Source organism: Mesoplodon mirus, assembly GCF_964341445.2.
Source record: "Mesoplodon mirus genome assembly, chromosome: 8".
NCBI classification, from domain to species: Eukaryota; Metazoa; Chordata; class Mammalia; order Artiodactyla; family Ziphiidae; genus Mesoplodon; species Mesoplodon mirus.
The window spans coordinates 106,822,445-106,840,933 of NC_138984.1; the positions used below are offsets into that span (position 1 = coordinate 106,822,445).

The 18,489-nt window shown below is 41.5% G+C and overlaps 1 long non-coding RNA gene across 4 annotated transcripts in view; it reads left to right on the top strand.

Moving 5' to 3' along the window:
* Positions 1-18,489, top strand: part of LOC309809669 — a 94,069-nt gene that overhangs the window by 57,402 nt on the left and 18,178 nt on the right. For all 4 annotated transcript variants that reach the window (XR_014294888.1, XR_014294889.1, XR_014294890.1 and 1 more), the window contains one exon: positions 16,787-16,945. This is a non-coding gene — a long non-coding RNA (uncharacterized lncRNA). The remainder of the gene's footprint in view (positions 1-16,786; positions 16,946-18,489) is intronic.

Consider the following 18,489-nt stretch of genomic DNA (forward strand, 5'->3'; position numbering starts at 1 on the left):
TCATTCCTGGACCAAGAGTACCATCTGGGAACTTGTTAGAGATGCAATGTCTCAGGCTCCATCCTAGACCTAGAATCAGAGATTCTAGGGGTGGGCCCAGCAGTCTGTGGGTTCCCATGTGCCCCAGATGATTCTGATTTACACTCAAATTTGAGAACCACTGAGCTAACAGATGGGCTTAAAAGACATCCGGGCAGAGCACGCTGTCCACAAATGCCAACAAATCAGTAACTAAAGTACATGCGAAACACTACATTCTTCCTATAGGGTTGATAATTGTAAGGAGGCTGAGGGCCTTGTGGGTTGTACCAAGTGAGGACAAGGAGGAGCATTAATGGAAGTTAACATTTACTGGGAACTTACTATGTGCTGGGCACTGTTCTGTTATATGATAACTCATTTATGTCTCACAATAATCCTGTGATGTAGGTATTATTATCTCCATCTAACAGATGAGGAAAGTGAAGCACAGAGGAGTTAAATAACTTGCTCAGAGACACACAGCCAGGAAGGGACAGAGACCATGCAAGGGGTTTGTGGCTCCAGTCTTCACCTCTCACCACTTTGCCATATGCCTTCTTTTCCACCAGCCTTTCTTGAAAGGGTACTTTGACGTCCTGCTTCCACTGGTAATGGAAGAAATGGATTCAAAAGAATATTAGCTACTCTGCTTGGAAAGAAAGCAAGCCAAGAAACTAGAGTCATTTCTATGGCTCTCTTCTTATTTGTAAATAGGAAAACAAACAAAAAACAAAAAACATTGGGAGGCAATATACTAAAGGGAAATCTGAACTTTGAAATTAGATGGCCCTGGGCTCAAAGCACTGCTCACTGTAGGCTGAGTCATTAGATGACCCTGGGCTCAAAGCACTGCTCACTGTAGGCTGAGTCTCTGGGGAAGTTACTGTCCTTATCTGTAAGATGGGTATAATAATTTACATCTCAGGGTTGTTGTGAGAATTAAAAAGCCCACATATGTAAAGATCCAGGATGAGCAATCCAAGAATGTGCATCCCTAGCCTGCCCCTTCCTTTCTTCTGCATAGAATGATTTCCATAGAAAAGTAGAATTTAGGAATAGGTCATAATTTTGTGGGGGATTCCTAGATACAAACAAATAAAAGCAGAATTACTAATTCTATACATTTTTTTTCAGATTTTATTCTTCTTTTGCAAGGTATTTCAGAGCATTTGATTACTAGTACACCTAGAAGGGTGCCGAGTGAGATACCTTTTGATTAGGTGAGCAGAGGTAAAAACCACTGGTCTTGAGCATGGGTTACCAGGAAGCAGAGGGGGCTACTTCCCTGTATCCTGGGTCTGTGGGTTACTGTTTATCTCCTCAGTCAGCATATGGACTTGCTCTTGGTAGCAGCTGGATCCTGGATAAAACCTTCACCAGCAGACCAAATATTGCCTGCTCCTCGGGAGCCCCCTCACTGGCCTACTTAGAACCTGCACCTTCTAAACATCTCAAACCCTCTCAGCAGCAAAGAGCAGGAGCAAGTATTCTTGAGACAAAATGTGTGAGGGTGATAAATTCACCATACAGTACTTTTTCTCTTCAGTAATCTCACTTCCAAATCCCTCCTGACCTTAAAATGATTAAGATGATAAAAAAGCTTTGTCATTTCATTGACCTACCATTGGCCCTCATAAAAAAGTCATCATGAACTTCAAATGTTAGTGTATGGTTACTAATATGATTTTAACTTTTCATATTTTTACTTTCTCTCATAATTATGTTCCCTCAAATAATTTTTTTCTCAATGACTATCCGGTGTACATTACAGGCAATTTCCAAAGTTTTAAAGAAATGTTCTGCTGGCCTGAGAGATTTTTATACTATTATAGGGAAAGTGTGTGGTTATTGTGTTCAGCATAAATGCCCCTTCTTGAGGCAAGTGTGCCCTGATTCTCCATTCTCAGCCCATATGCTTCTAGGAAATGAGTCTACTTCAGGCTTCAGGGTGGATCACATGATCCAAGTTAGACAGTCAGTGCATTCTATCTTCCTGGCTGTGGTTTGGCTCAGGAATAGGCCTAAGACCCAAATCAGGTCTACTGGCATCAAAAAGGCCCTATTCAGGGATTGTGGGTATAGTATTACGGGAGACAGAGTCTTTCTCTCACTTCCTCTGTACTTCACATTATATCATTGGGAATATAAGATGATGGGCTCAATCCTGAGGAACTTGAGGATGATGTCATCAAAGAGAAGAGTTGAGAGTTGGTTCCTGATGACATTGTTTGGTGTCTTAGTCTGCTCGGGATGCTTCATCAAACTACCATGTACTAGGTGGCTTAAACAACTCTAGGGATGGGGAGTCCAAGCTCAAGGCACTGGCAGATGTCTGTTGAGGACTTGCTTCATGGCTTGTAGGTGGTCTTCTTGTTGTGTCCTCACATGGCAGGAGGAAGCACACTCTCTTGTGACAGGAATCCTGTTTATGGGGGCTCCACCCTCATAACCTCATCTAATCCTAATTACCTCCCAAAGACCCCACTTCCTAATACTATCACACCGGTACACAAAGGGATACTGAAAACCTGGCAGAAGAATATAGTCCAGACCAGAATTATTCTTTTAGCCACATTGTTAGATATTTGACAACTATTTATTACTGAGTGATTACTGTGTCCCAGAATAATTACTAGTTTCTTGGTAAGATTGAAATGGAGATGGATATCAGAACCATTTCTTTGTGGTCCTTAGATATCTTTGTTCATAGTAAATTATATTTGTTTTCACTATAGAGTGTTGGTCCAGCTGGTCAACAAATTATTTTGTAGTCTTTGTAATATTATTTATAAATGAAAATCTCTAGGCATTACACATGGCTATAACCAGGTGCCTTGATTAGGTGGTCTTCGCCTGATTTTTCATAGTCATGACGTCTAAAGTGCAGATAAACAAGCTTCCTATAGGAGTCTATCTTTTTAAAATTTTTTTATTTATTTTTTCCCCTTATTTTTAAATGTTTATTTATTTATTTATTTATCTTATTAGTCATCCATTTTATTTTATTTTTTTTTTCTGGTACGCGGGCCTCTCACTGTTGTGGCCTCTCCCGTTGCAGAGCACAGGCTCCGGACGCACAGGCTCAGAGGCCATGGCTCACGGGCCTAGCCGCTCCGCGGTATGTGGGATCCTCCCGGACCGGGGCACAAACCCGTGTCCCCTGCATCGGCAGGCGGACTCTCAACCACTGCGCCACCAGGGAAGCCCTAGTCATCCATTTTATACACATCAGTGTATACATGTCAATCCCAATCTCCCAATTCATCACACCGCCACCACCACCCCCCACCGCTTTCCCACCTTGGTGTCCATACGTTTGTTCTCTACATTTGTGTCTCAATTTCTGCTCTGCAAACCGGTTCAACTGTACCATTTTCTGGGCTCCCCATATATGCGTCAATAGATGATATTTGTTTTTCTCTTTCTGACTTACTTCACTCTGTATGACAGTCTCTAGATGCATCCACGTCTCTACAAATGACCCAATTTCATTCCTTTTTATGGCTGAGTAATATTCCACTGCATATATGTACCACATCTTCTTTACTCATTCATCTGTTGATGGGCATTTAGGTTGCTTCCATGACCTGGCTAGTGTAAACAGGGATGAAATGAATATTGGGGTGCATGTGTCTTTTTTTTTTTTTTTTGCGGTACATGGGCCTCTCACTGTTGTGGCCTCTCCCGTTGCAGAGCACAGGCTGTGGATGCACAGGCTCAGCGGCCATGGCTCACAGGTCTAGCCGCTCCGCGGCACGTGGGATCTTCCCAGACTGGGACACGAACCCGTGTCCCCTGCATTGGCAGGCGGACTCTCAACCACTGCACCACCAGGGAAGCCCTATGTGTCTTTTTGAATTATGGTTTTCTCTGGGTATATGCCCAGTAGTGGGATTGCTGGGTCATATGGTAATTCTATTTTTAGTTCTTTAAGGAACCTCCTTACTGTTCTCCATAGTGGCTGTATCAATTTACATTCCCACCAACAGTGCAAGAGGGTTCACTTTTCTCCACACCCTCTCCAGCATTTGTTGTTTGTAGATTTTCTGATGATGCCCATTCTAACTGATGTGAAGTGATACCTCATTGTAGTTTTGATTTGCATTTCTCTAATAATTAGTGATGTTGAGCAGCTTTTCATGTGCTTCTTGGCCATCTGTATGTCTTCTTCAGAGAAATGTCTATTTAGGTCTTCTGCCCATTTTTGGATTGGGTTGTCTGTTTTTTTAATATTGAGCTGCATGAGCTGTTTATATATTTTGGAGATTAATCCTTTGTCCGATGATTCATTTGCAAATATTTTCTCCCATTTTGAGTGTTGTCTTTTTGTCTTGTTTATGGTTTCCTTTCCTGTGCAAAAGCTTTTAAGTTTCATTATGTCCCATTTGTTTATTTTTGTTTTTATTTCCATTAGTCTAGGAGGTGGATCAAAAAAGATCTTGCTGTGATTTATGTCAAAGAGTGTTCTTCCTATGTTTTCCTCTAAGAGTTTTATAGTGTCTGGTCTTACATTTAGGTCTCTAATCCATTTTGAGTTAATTTTTGCATATGGTGTTAGGGAGTGTTCTAATTTCATTCTTTTACATGTAGCTGTCCAGTTTTCCCAGCACCTTGCTGGGAAAAGACAGTCTCTTATTGAAGAGGCTGTCTTTTCTCCACTGTATATCCTTCCCTCCTTTGTCATAGATTAGTTTACCATAGGTGCGTGGGTTTATCTCTGGGCTTTCTATCCTGTTCCATTGATCTATATTTCTGTTTTTGTGCCAGTACCATACTGTCTTGATTACTGTAGCTTTGTAGTATAGTCTGAAGCCAGGGAGTCTGATTGCTCCAGCTCCCTTTTTTTCCCTCAAGACTGCTTTGGCTATTTGGGGTCTTTTGTGTCTCCATACAAATTTTAAGATTTTGAGTTCTAGTTCTGTAAAAAATGCCATTGGTAATTTGATAGGGATTGCATTGAATCTGTAGATCACTTTGGGTAGTATAGTCATTTTCAGAATATTGATTCTTCCAATCCAAGAACGTGGTATATCTCTCCATCTGTTGGTATCATCTTTAATTTCTTTCATCAGTGTCTTATAGTTTTCTTCATACAGTTGTCTCCCTAGGTAGGTTTATTCCTAGGTATTTTATTCTTTTTGTTGCAATGGTAAATGGGAGAATTTCCTTAATTTCTCTTTCAGATGTTTCTTCATTAGTGTATAGGAATGTAAGAGATTTCTGTGCATTAATTTTGTATCCTGCAACTTTACCAAATTCACTGATTAGCTCTAGTAGTTTTCTGGTGGCATCTTTAGGATTCTCTAGGTATAGTATCATGTCATCTGAAAATAGTGACAGTTTTACTTCTTTTCCAAATTGTATTCCTTTTATTTCTTTTTCTTCGCTGATTGCCATGGCTAGGACTTCCAAAACTATGTTGAATAATAGTGGTGAGAGTGGACATCCTTGTCTTGTTCCTGATCTTAGAGGAAATGCTTTCAGCTTTTCACCATTGAGAAGGATGTTTGCTGTGGGTTTGTCATATATGGCCTTTATTATGTTGAAGTAGCTTCCCTCTGTGCCCACTTTCTGGAGAGTTTTTATTATAAATCGGTGTTGAATTTTGTCAAAAGCTTTTTCTGCATCTATTGAGATGACCATATGGTTTTTATTCTTCAATTTGTTAATATGGTGTATCACATTGACTGATTCACGTATATTGAAGAATCCTTGCATCTCTGGGATAAATCCCACTTGATCATGGAGTATGATCCTTTTAATTTATTGTTGGATTCTGTTTGCTAGTATTTTGTTGAGGATTTTTGCCTCTATATTCATCAGTGATATTGGTCTGTAATTATCTTTTTTTTGTAGTGTCTTTTTCTGATTTTGGTATCCGTGTGATGGTGGCTTCATAGAATGAGTTTGGGAATTTTCCTCCCTCTGCAATTTTTTGGAAGAGTTTGAGAAGGATGGGTGTTAGCTCTTCTCTAAATGTTTGATAGAATTCACCTGTGAAGCCATCTGGTCCTGGACTTTTGTTTGTTGGAAGATTTTTAGTCACAGTTTCAATTTGATTACTTGTGATTGGGCTGTTCAAATTTTCTATTTCTTCCTGATTCAGTCTTGGAAGGTTATACCTTTCTAAGAATTTGTCCATTTCCTCCAGGTTGTCCATTTTATTGGCATAGAGTTGCTTGTAGTAGTCTCTTAGGATGCTTTGTATTTCTGCATTGTCTGTTGTTATTTCTTCTTTTTCATTTCTAACTTTATTCATTTGAGTCCTCTCCCTCTTTTTCTTCATGAGTCTGGTTAATGGTTTATCAATTTTGTTTATCTTCTCAAAGAGCCAGCTTTTAGTTTTATTGATCTTTGCTATTGTTTTTTTTGTTTGTTTCTATTTAATTTATTTCTGCTCTGATTTTTATTATTTCTTTCCTTCTGCTAACTTTGGGGTTTTTTTGTTCTTCTTTCTCTTGTTCCTTTAGTTGTAACGTTAGATTTTTTATTTGAGATTTTTCTTGTTTCTTGAGGTAGGCCTGTATAGCTATAAACTTCCCTCTTAGAACTGCTTTTGCTGCATCCCATAGGTTTTGGATCATCATGTTTTCATTGTTGTGTCTCTAGGTATTTTTTGATTTCCTCTTTGATTTCTTTAGTGATCTGTTTGTTATTTAGTAACATATTGTTTAGCCTCCATGTGTTTGTGACTTTTTTTCCCTGTAATTGATTTCTAATCTCACAGCATTGTGGTCAGAAAAGATGCTTGATATGATTTCAATTTTCTTAAATTTACTGAGGATTGCATTGTGACCCAAGATGTGATCTATCCTGGAGAATGTTCCATACGCACTTGAGAAGAAAGTGTAATCTGCTGTTTTTGGATGGAATGTCCTATAAATATCAACTAAATCCATCTGGTCTATTGTGTCATTTAAAGCTTGTGTTTCCTTATTAATTTTTTGTCTGGATGATCTGTCCATTGGTGTAAGTGAGGTGTTAAAGTCCCCCACTATTATTTTGTTACTGTCGATTTCCTCTTTTAGAACTGTTAGCAGCTGCCTTATGTATTGAGGTTCTCCTATGTTGGGTGCATATATATTTATAATTGTTATATCTTCTTCTTGGATTGATCCCTTGATCATTAACATAGTGTCCTTCCTTGTCCCTTGTAACATAACTTTATTTTAAAGTCTATTTTATCTGATATGAGTATTGCTACTTCAGCTTTTTTTGATTTCCATTTACATGGAATATCTTTTTCCATCCCCTCACTTTCACTCTGTATGTGTCCCTAAGTCTAAAGTGGGTCTCTTGTAGACAGCATATAGATGGGTCTTGTTTTTATATCCATTCCGCAAGTTGTGTCTTTTGGTTGGAGCATTTAATCCATTCATGTGTAGGGTAATTATTGATATGTATGTTCCAATGACCATTTTCTTAATTGTTTTGGGTTTGTTTTTGTAGGTCCTTTTCTTCTCTTATGTTTCCCACTCATAGAAGTTGCTTTAGCATTTGTTGTAGAGCTGGTTTGGTTGTGTTGAATTCTCTTAGCTTTGGCTTGTCTGTAAATCTTTTGATTTCTCCATCAAATCTGATAGAGATCCTTGCTGGGTAGAGTAATCTTCATTGTAAGTTCTTCCCTTTTATCACTTTAAGTATATCATGCCACTCCCTTCTGGCTTGTAGCGTTTCTGCTGAGAAATCAGCTGTTAACCTTATGGGAGTTTCCTTGTATGTTATTTGTCATTTTTCCCTTTCTGCTTTCAATAATTTTTCTTTGTCTTTAATTTTTGCCAAGTTGATTACTATGTGTCTTGGCGTGTTTCTCCTTGGTTTTATCCTGTGTGGGACTCTCTGTGCTTCCTGGACTTGGGTGGCTATTTCCTTCCCCATGTTAGGGAAGTTTTCAACTGTAATCTCTTCAAATATTTTCTCAGGTCCTTTCTCTCTCTTTTCTCCTTCTGGGACCCCTATAATGCAAATGTTGTTGCATTTAATGTTGTCCCAGAGGTCTCTTCGGCTCTGTTCATTTCTTTTCATTCTTTTTTCTTTATTCTGTTCTGCAGCAGTGAATTCCACCATTCTGTCTTCCAGGTCACTTATCTGTTCTTCTGCCTCAGTTATTCTGCTATTGATTCCTTCTAGTGTGTTTTTCATTTCAGTTATTGTATTGTTCATCTCTGTTTGTTTGTTCTTTAATTCTTCTAGGTCTTTGTTAAACATTTCTTGCATCTTCTCGATCTTTGCCTCCATTCTTTTTCCACGGTCATTGGTCACCTTCACTATCATTATTCTGAATTTTTTTTTCTGGAAGATTGCCTATCTCCATTTCAGTTAGTTGTTTTTTGGGGGGGTTTATTTTGTTCCTTTATCTGGTACATAGCCCTCTGCCTTTTCATCTTGTCTATCTTTCTGTGAATGTGGTTTTTGTTCTACAGGCTGCAGGATTGTAGTTCTTTTTCTTCTGCTCTCTGCCCTCTGGTGGATGAGGCTATCTTAGAGGATTGTGGAAGTTTTCTGATGGGAAGGACTGGTGGAGGGTAGAGCTGGCTGTTTCTCTGGTGGGCAGAGCTCAGTAAAACTTTAATCCTCTTGTCTGCTGCTGGGTGAGGCTGGGTTCCCTCCCTGTTGGTTGTTTGGCATGAGGCAACCCAACACTGGAGCCTACCCAGGCTCTTTGGTGGGGCTAATGGTGTACTCTGGGAGTGCTCACGCCAAGGAGTACTTCCCAGAACTTCTGCTGCCAGTGTCCTTGTCCCTTGGTTAGCTACAGCTGCCCCCCATCTCCACAGGAGACCCCTCAACCCTAGCAGGTAGGTCTGGTGCAGTCTCCCGTGGGGTCACTGCTCCTTCCCCTGGGTCCCTATGAGCACACTATTTTGTGTGTGCCCTCTAAGAGTAGAGTCTCTATTCCCCCCCAGTCCTGCTGAAGTCCTGTAATCAAATCCCGCTGGCCTTCAAAGTCTGATTCTCTAGGAATTCCTCCTCCCATCACCAGGCCCGCAGGTTGGGAAGCCTGATGTGGGGCTCAGAACCTTCACTCCAGTGGGTGGACTTCTGTGGTATACTTGTTCTCCAGTTTGTGAGTCACCCACCCAGCAGTTATGGGATTTGATTTTATTGTGATATGCCCCTCCTACCATCTCACTGCAGCTTCTCCTTTGTCTTTGCATGTGAGGTATCTTTTTTGGTGAATTTCAGTGTCTTCCTGTCGATGATTGTTCAGCAGTTAGTTGTGATTCCAGTGCTCTTGAAACAGGGAGTGAGAGTATGTCCTTCTACTCCACCATCTTGAACCGATCTCTAGGACTCTATCTTAGCAAGACTTATTTCTGCCTTGGCCTGCTATACATTACACTAGCAATGAACAAAACACTGTTTTGACAAGGATTTCCATGGCTTTCTATGGAGGAACTCCTGTTTACAATCTTTACTTCTAAACAGTTATGTCTTTTGTCTTCAGAAATGATTTTTGGGGCTATAACAAAACTGTAATGAAACAGCTGAAATGTACTGAGTACTTATTACATGCCAGACTCTAAGCTAATAGCTTTACTTGGATTAGCTCATGTAATCCTCAACAACTCTGTGAGGAGCCATTATCCCCCTTTTTCAAGGAGGTGGTCTGAGGGGTACGGCTGGGATTTGACCCCATCAGTATGGCCGCAGAGCCCACCTGTATGGAACCTCCGATCCTTACTGGGGTGTTGGTACTTGATGACAGCCTGTGTTCTCTCTCCCTCTGTCAGAATCTCTCATCCTCCCTGACGTGCTCTGGGCTTATTTCCCATATTAGTTCACAGTGATGCATTGCCAACTAGAAACAGACTTTTTAAAAACCAGTGGGCCTGTATTTTAAAAGCTTTGTTTGCAAAAGCAGTGGGACAGCTGGCTGGGGCTGCTGTTTGCAGAAGAGATACAGAGGGAGGAGGTGCAAGGAATTTGGCCAAATATGAATATTTCTATTTTTCCAGATAATTAACTATGGCAGCTTGTAAATGAAATATTTGCCAGTGCTCATGAACATTATCCAGGGTAATGTTATCTTTTGATTAAACAGCATATGTTCCCTAATAATGCGTATGTATAAGGGATAAAGAGGAATGTGCCAAGATGCTCAGAATTTCTTAGATTTGGTGGGTGTCAGCCAGATTCTAATGTAGTTCAAGACTTTCGAGGGAGAAAAGGAGACTAGGATTCTGTTGAATATGCATTGTTCTTTTTCTAATCCACCTATAAACAATATTGTGCATGTTAATAATGTGAGTAATAATACATGCAAAGATAACTGGATTAAGTTTGGTAGTAGTAAGGAAAATGAGCAATTTTATGAATTATGGTTTGATTTAATTTCTCCATGAGACTCATTTTCTAGATCCGTGCGTCTCAAAGTTTAGCTGCATCAGCATTACCTTGTGGCCTTTGAGAACGACTGACCTAGGTTGAGGTTAGATTGTGTGAAGCAACAGAGGAACATACTAAATTGACCAGGGGTCCCACTGTGATATTCGAGATGTGTCTCTTCCAGCATGCTCTGAGAAATTCACATGCATTTTTGTTTATCAGAGTATTAGTGGTTTGATGAAATGGTGTCTGGCATAAAATCCACTTGGTTTAGCCAAAATTGTAACCTGGACCCTAATTATAAAGCTGCAAGTTATTTTTCTTGCTGTAGACATCAGCAGATCTTCAGGAATACACACAAAAACAGCATCAATGAAGAGATGTCTGTCTGAGGGCATCACAGTGCCCAGCTGGGTGCTCAAGTTCTCAGTCACTGGTTGGTTCATTGGTGATGCGTCTCCACTCAGTACTTTTCTCAGCAGCTCCTCAGCTTCTTGTCGGCTTGAATTCTCAGGATGTACACTTCAGAAGAATGCTCCATTGCATGGCTTTTTGGATTATTTTGAGTAATATTATTAATATCCTAACACAGTTACAAATATTAGAAAATATCTAACTCAAACCAAATCAAATATGAAAATATGACAACCAGATTGTCTGTACCATGGCTCATTGCATGGTGTCCCATGATCAACAAGTATTATTTCTATAAGTGAAGTAAGTCAGAGAGAGAAAGACAAATATCATATGATATCTCTTATACAGTATGTGGAATCTAAAGAAAATAATACAAACATTTATTATCTTATTTACAAAACAGAAACAGACTCACAGATTAGAAAATGGATTTATGGTTACTGGGGGGTGGGTGGGTGGGAGGAGAGATAGATTGGGAGTTTGGGATTGACATGTACACACTGCTATACTTAAAATAGATAGCCAACAAGGACCTACTGTACAGCACAGGGAACTCCACTCAATACCCTGTAATAACCTAAATGGGAAAAGAATTTGAAATAGAATAGATACATGTATATGTATAACTGAATCACTTTGCTGTGCACCTGAAACTAAAACAACATTATTAATCAGCTATACTCCAATATAAAATAAAAATTTAAAAAATTAAAAAAAATAAAAGCAAAAATGACAAAACAAAAAACCAAGTATTTCTAGAATAAGTAGAGTCAGGCTCAATTTTAATTGGGTGTTAAGACTGTGGTATGTCAGATCCAGCATGGTTGGAGAAAGAATTCTCCTAGAATTCATGGACTTCTCTTATTTCAATCTAAGGTGATTAACTCAGAGTCATCCTCCTGGTCTCTTATATTCCATTGCAACTTTAATTCCCTTTTCTGGTCTAGAGCACCGTGAAGAATATGTCAACTTTAAACAGCAGGTGAATCGTCCAGGTTGTTGGATTCTGAAGTGAGGGTTTTGAATAGCTGTGGAGCAATGTGAAGACACTGAGATATCTAATTAATATATGTCAGTGGCTCTCAACCAGGGCCAATTTTGCCCTTCTGCTGGGGACAGATTGTCTGGAGACATTTTTGAGTATTACAGCTGGGGAATTGCTACCGGTATCTAGTGCATAGAGGTCAGGGTTGCTGATAAATATCCAACAGTGCACAGGACAGCCCCTCTCAGCAAAGAATCATCCTGCTGCAAATGGCAATTGTACCGAGGTTGAGGAAACCCTGGCCTGGGAGCTGAGATGCCCTCAGTTCACTGGATGTATTAGGAGGATAAGTCATTGCCGCCTGTGATGCCTCAGTTTCCTACTAAAGATCCAAGAAACCTAGAGTGTGACTTGGGAGCACCCAGTCCTGTCAAGCCAGCTAGGAGGAAGACGTGGACAGAACGGAGTGTCTGTTCTTGGCCTTTCCAGAAGAAAGGCTGCAACTCTCATCCAGCAGCGTGGAATCCAGCTCTTGCAAGAATGTGGCATTCACTCCAAGACTGAGAAACAAATAGCTGCTTTCCTGTTATCCTCCTGTGGAGCTGCACAAGTCATTACATGGCATTTTGAAGGAAGAATGATGGGTTAATTTATTCTGGCTGGATGTGGAGCAAACCAGTGCCGGACACTGGGAGGAAATCCATGCCTGTACCTCATTATCTCTAATGGGAGTTTCAAAGGCGCTCGCAGATTTAGTGTCCTATTTGGTCTGAGTTGTATAACACCTGTCAGTAGGCTGCTTCCTTGCTATGTCATTAATATTTAAGTAATGTGATTTAAAGGTCAAACTGCACCTACAGCAATATTAAAATACATCATTCAGGTTTTCTAGATGGTTATGCAAAGGACTAAGCGTGGCGACCCGCAGGAGACAGTGAAAAGTTACTGGCCCTACCCAGAAGACAGAATTAGCCACAAATATTTTTATTGTATGAGTATAATTAATAAATTAAGAAGGTTGCTTTTTTTTTTTTCCTGGTCAGAAATCTACATCCGTGTATTGAATTGTTGCAAAGATGAACTACAGGGGATGAGTTCTGCCTAGACTAGCTGGGAGTGAGCAGCAGAGGTTGGGGAGCTTGCCTTCCCTTTACTGTCTCCCTTCTGAGGTTTCCATCCCCTTTACCTCCGTGGTCCACCCTGGTCGCCTCTCCTGGGAAATGCCTTGGCTGGATGGCTCTACCACCTTTGCCTGCAGTGCACCTCATTCCCAGCAGAGAGAGCTAGTCTCCACCGTTGTTGCTTTGGAAGGAAGCTCATTAACACATTTACCAATGATGTTACTAAGGAAGGGGTAGTAAACATTTGCTACTTTTTGGCCCCTAGCATTCACCTGCCGCCCCCTCCTTCTATCATGTCTTTGTTCAACTGTAAAGCCAGGTGCCTGGCTCCCACCATGGGTGACAGAAGACCTGAGTTTTTCCTCTCTAATTGAGGAGACTTAGTATGCAAGATAAATTCATCTCAGTGTCCTCATGTTGAGCAGAATGTTCCTGCTCTTTGGAGCTCTGCAGCTTTCTTGGTTCTCTCTGTAACCAACCCAGCTTTTACAGTGGTCCATAGACTCTCTGAGCTTCCTAATGCTGTTGTTCTGTGGACAGAAAATTAGCACATTGAATGGCCTATCAGCAGAATCCATGCCTGATTTACGAATGAGCCTTCCTAACGATGCAGGACAAATTGGTCATGAAATGCCTTCCAAACTGTGGTCAAATTACAACCAAGAGGAGGTGCTTTGGACAAAGAATGTAGTTTGCCATTCCAGTAAATGAATGTTGCCCACCATCAGGCCATCAGCCACTGTAGCCACCTTGATGGTGCACCCTGAGGGGAATAATGGATGGAGAAAAACAGGATGCTGACCCTAGATAGTTAAGGTGCATATCCAAGGAATAATTTTAATGAGCCTAGACTCTTGCAGAGCGCACCCTCCTTACCCCATTCTGTCTACAGATTTGTGGGTCTGCCCTGTGTGTGGGTGCACAGAAGCTCAAACAGGGATGAGGCATGGTCCTCCTTGATGGTAGCAAATTGGGTTGTGCTGTTTATGCCTGAAGATGACACTTCATCAATACTGGAAGAAGCAGAAAATCTACAGGATCTGATCTGCCCAAGTTGTTGCCAGGGATGAGGAAGGGAACCCTGAACAAGGATGTTTGCAGGCAGCAGTGAGAGGAAAACAAGCTTTTTCTTGCTTGTACCCTACCAGTTATTATACTGGCTTCACTTAATTTACCCTTATGAGTTAACAGAGTCAGTTTCCCAATCTTGAAGCCAAAGCTCTGTACACACTATAAGTGTGTCATGCCTCTCAGAGGTATTTGTGTTGCAATGCAGGATAACTTTAAATTCAAGGTGAGATTTTTCTGGCATCACACGTAAGAGTGTGGAAAGGGGAGAGTGGCATACTCCTTCACAAGACGAAACACAGTGAGTTCCCCCAGGTTTGGGCTGCATCCTTGCTGGATGCTGTCAGACAGAGGGCCTGGTGGGAAGGTCCACCACCATGGCCACCTGTGGCCATCTTGATGGCTTTAATCATGACCCTGTTTCCAGGTCACTTAATGACTCCAAAACTACTTTTCTTATCTATAAAGTGGGAATAATAGCAACTCATAGAATTGTGAGAATTCAATGAGGTGACACATGTGAAATAGCTTTTTAAACTGTAAAGGGGTGTACAAATAGGAAAGATTTTTTCTTAATTTAATTTTTGAATAGATAACACATTTATGGCATATGTGGTTTAAAATATTTTAAAAGACATAAAAAGAAAGTTCCCTCTTACTCCTGTCCCTCAGGCACCCAGTTCTCATCCCAATCTCTTCCAGGTCTACACTGTTTTTAGTTTCTTTATGCATATTCAAACAAAACCTAACATATATTCTTATTTTCTCCCTCATTTTACTCAAAGGTAGAGTTATTCTTCTGTAACTTGCTTTTTTCTATCTAGTTAAATATATATCTTTTTGCAACCTGGCGAAAACACTTGACTTTGTTTCTATATAGCTAATTCTTTTTCTTTTTTAACAGTTGGTTTAGTGAGTCCTCTATTGATACATATCTGGGTTGTTTCCAATATTCTTCTATTCAGATAAGTCTGCAAAGAAGCATTGTGTGTGTGTGTGTGTGTGTGTGTGTGTGTATGTGTATGTGCGCGTGCACACGGGTATATGTATGTATATTTACATATTGAAATTCCTCCGTCAAAGAGGGAAGAGTTTTTCTTTCTTTGCTGGCGCAGGTGCCCTGGTTAGAACAGGAAATCTTAGGCAGAGCTCTCTTTCTGTAACTCTCACCAAGCTCTGATTATTTGGCCCTGGACAAGAACGGATGGAGTCAGAGGTCAGTCCGAGAAGAGAAGGCAAGTGGGAAGCCTGGGTCTAGAGTTGGATTTCTCTCCTCAGGACATGATAAGTCTGCTCCTATGGAAAAGGGACCGATGTTGCTTCTTTCCCATATTTTGGAGCACTTTTCTCAACAAAGGAATGGGCATGTTAGCACTCACCCACAGCACCGAGCTCCCAGCACAGCTCACTCTGTAATATTAGCCACACGGCTGTCCTGTCAGCAGGGTATTTGATGGACCCTCACTCCATTCAATTCACTATTACAAAGTGAAATACGACAGGTGCCAGAAGAGAGGGAGCGGAACAAAACCATGGGTGTACGGCCATCCTTCATAGTCTGTGGTCTCAGAGGCCCAGTGACTCCGCTTCTTAGTTGTCTCAGTGGGTGTCATGTCACACTGATGCTGAGACAGCCCACCCGCCCCCTGTAGCTGAGCACGACCTGGTCAGACACTGCCCATTCTGTTGCTTGTCGGAAGGCAGCCGCTGTGAAACGGCAGAGCGTGTTCGGGGCAACATGGAACAGTCACTGTGCAGAGGAAATAATGTTTGTAGAGACGGGCAGAGGTAGTTGCTGAGAAGAGCCAGGCAGGACTGGATTGGGACAAGTCTTGATGGCTAAGTTCAAGCTTTCAAACCATTGCAAAAGCTATGGGTTCCTTTGGGGATTTTAAGTAAGAGTGTAACCCCAAACGCGCTTGCATTTCCATGTAGAAAGAGCACTCTGGCACCAGTGTGGCGATGGATGGAAGGGGAAGACCCTGGGCAGGGAGCGCAGTGAGGGCGCCCCCCTAAGGCAGGAGGTGGCAGTTCAGGCTGCGACCCACTGGGAAGCACAGAGCGTGGGAACCGTGAGGCGTAGCAGAAGGCAGAGGGCCTACTCTGGGATGACCGCCCAGTTTCTGGCTCTGTTGGCCACGTGGATGGTGGTGCCATTTATTGAGCTGTACGCACAGGAAAAGAAGCCGGTGCTGCATGAGGGCTGAAGGTTCCGTTTGGCGGCGAGCTTGAGTTTCTGGAGGGACATCTAAATGGAGACGTCCAGCGGGCAGTTTGCCGTGTCAGTCTGGCTTGGGAGAGACATCAGGACTGACAGTTGTATGGATCAGCCTCTACAGTTTTTTGCCGCAGCTACTTATTTTTCTGGGAATGTTCCTTTCTTTTTTCGTGTCTGCATTCTCTCACCCCCTCAACGCTGCCTTTCCCTTACAGTGGAGACCATGCCACCCAAGATGTAAAACCTCCTGGGAGGCTGTTTCTCAACTAGTGGGCCCTTGGGGCCGACAACCACCTGCTTGCTGAAATGGAGTCTGGCCTGCACATTTGAAAGTAATGTTAGCAGTTCTAGTCTCTGACGGATGCCGAGTCCACTAGTTACAATCACAAGTAATGAAAAGATAGATTCAATGTTTCTTTCTTCTTTTGATTACAGGAGTAATTATGTAGGTGTTTATTTGATCAGCCTATCAGTCAAGAGACTGGAAATTCTTAAGCTGCATCCTTTCAAAGCATCAGTGGCAGATTGCGGCCACCCTCTCACTCATGCACGCCCACTGTTTCTTGTCTAATGGAATGAATTAACCATTGTTCCTTCCTTTCCATGTGGATGTCTACAAACGTCCAGGCAGATGCCCTGGTAAGAAACCCACTGGTAGAGAAGAAAGCGAAAGCCCCTTCCATGTGTCATCTTCTGGAACACTGCAGAACAAGCATTGTGGCATAAATCACTCCAAATTCATCAGTTCTGGCGTACCATCAAAGAAGAAGAAAGATTTCTAATGGGGTGAGTGAATCTTTGTAAATTCAAGAGCTCCTTTGAAAAAACCCTGACATTTCCTGCTGCCATAGAAACCATCTTTTTCAAGTGGATTGTAAATAAAAACAGGGCCCTCTGGCTTCACATTTATATTATATGTCTATGGTCTTTTAAATATGGAAAAGTATGCCTTATTTCTCTTGGAGGTGTCTGGCCTGTTGATCTTATTCTCATTGTATCTGACTGTAGTCATAGGGAAAGCTTATGTTAGCCTTTCTGGGTTAAGAGATAAGAAATTCATACAACTGATAGATGCCGATATTTGTTTTAATGCAGTCGGAGGTTTTGTGTTCCTGAGAGTAGATGAATCATGGAAAAGAATTTAAAAAAATCTCTCCCCAAGCAAGGGTAAAATAGTGTCATAGATCTGTGTGGAATTGCTCACAGAACTCCTGTGCCATGAAAGCTGTGGCTGTTTTGAGATAGTTCATTTGTTTATCACAATTCACTTTGTGAGGAGAGCCCAGTATTTCATTGGGGCAGATATGTGCCCTTTGCGTATCCTTCTCGAGTTTTGACTAGCAGTCACATGGAAGAGAGCCTCTAAGAGTCTGCATGGAGGATGAGAGCAGAGTGGCTGGGAGTCGCTCGTGCCATTAGCTACACCTGCCAAACACCGACCGGGCAGGGAGGCATTCTGGGAGATGCAGGGCTTGAAAGCTTTCTTTGCTGACCTTGAGTTAAAGCAGAACTGATTTCACACATATGAAATGCACCCCAGGAAAAGTTCTCCCTCAAAAAGCTGCCTGTTTACCCTTGATTTAGCTAAATGTTCCTCTTTTGCATCCCCCTAGCCTCCATCCTGTCACTCAAGAATACTGAAATTATCTGTTTCTGTTTCACCCACCAAACTCTCCACTTTTTAAGGGCAGGGACAGGGTTTGATTCATTCTTATGCTGCAGTGTCCAGTCCAGCACCCTGCACCTAGTAGGTCCTCACGAAATATCTTTCAAACAGAACTGACATGAGTTGAAAAGCCATATCTTGTAACGAGGAGTGAGCTTCTCCAGGGTGGGTACCATGTCTCATTTATTTTTGGAATAATAATGAAGATAATAGCTTACATTGATTGGCTATTTGCATGCATTATCATTTCTAATTGCCTCATCAATTCTATAAAATACCTTCTATTATTGTCTCCATTTTTCAGATAGTGAAACTGAGTCAGAGAGGTAATTTGTTTGACCTGGTGCAGCTAGTACGTGGTGGATCTGGGGTTCTGACACATACCCTCTAATTCCAGAGCTCGTGGCCAGTGTCATGACGGTCTGCTGCCTCCAGGCCTAAGCATAGTCCCTTGTTTAGAGAAGATATTAAGAGATGTTTGTTGAATGAGTAAATCTCATAGGAACTCTGGTAGCTCAAAGTTGTCATGTGCCTGGCTTACTTTTTAGAAGCAGTCAACACCTCATTTCTCACGGTGCTTCTGGTTGATACTTAGGAGATTGATCTCATGACCCAATCATGAGAGTTGTTCACAAATATTTTGTTTCCCATTCTTCCAGGCACA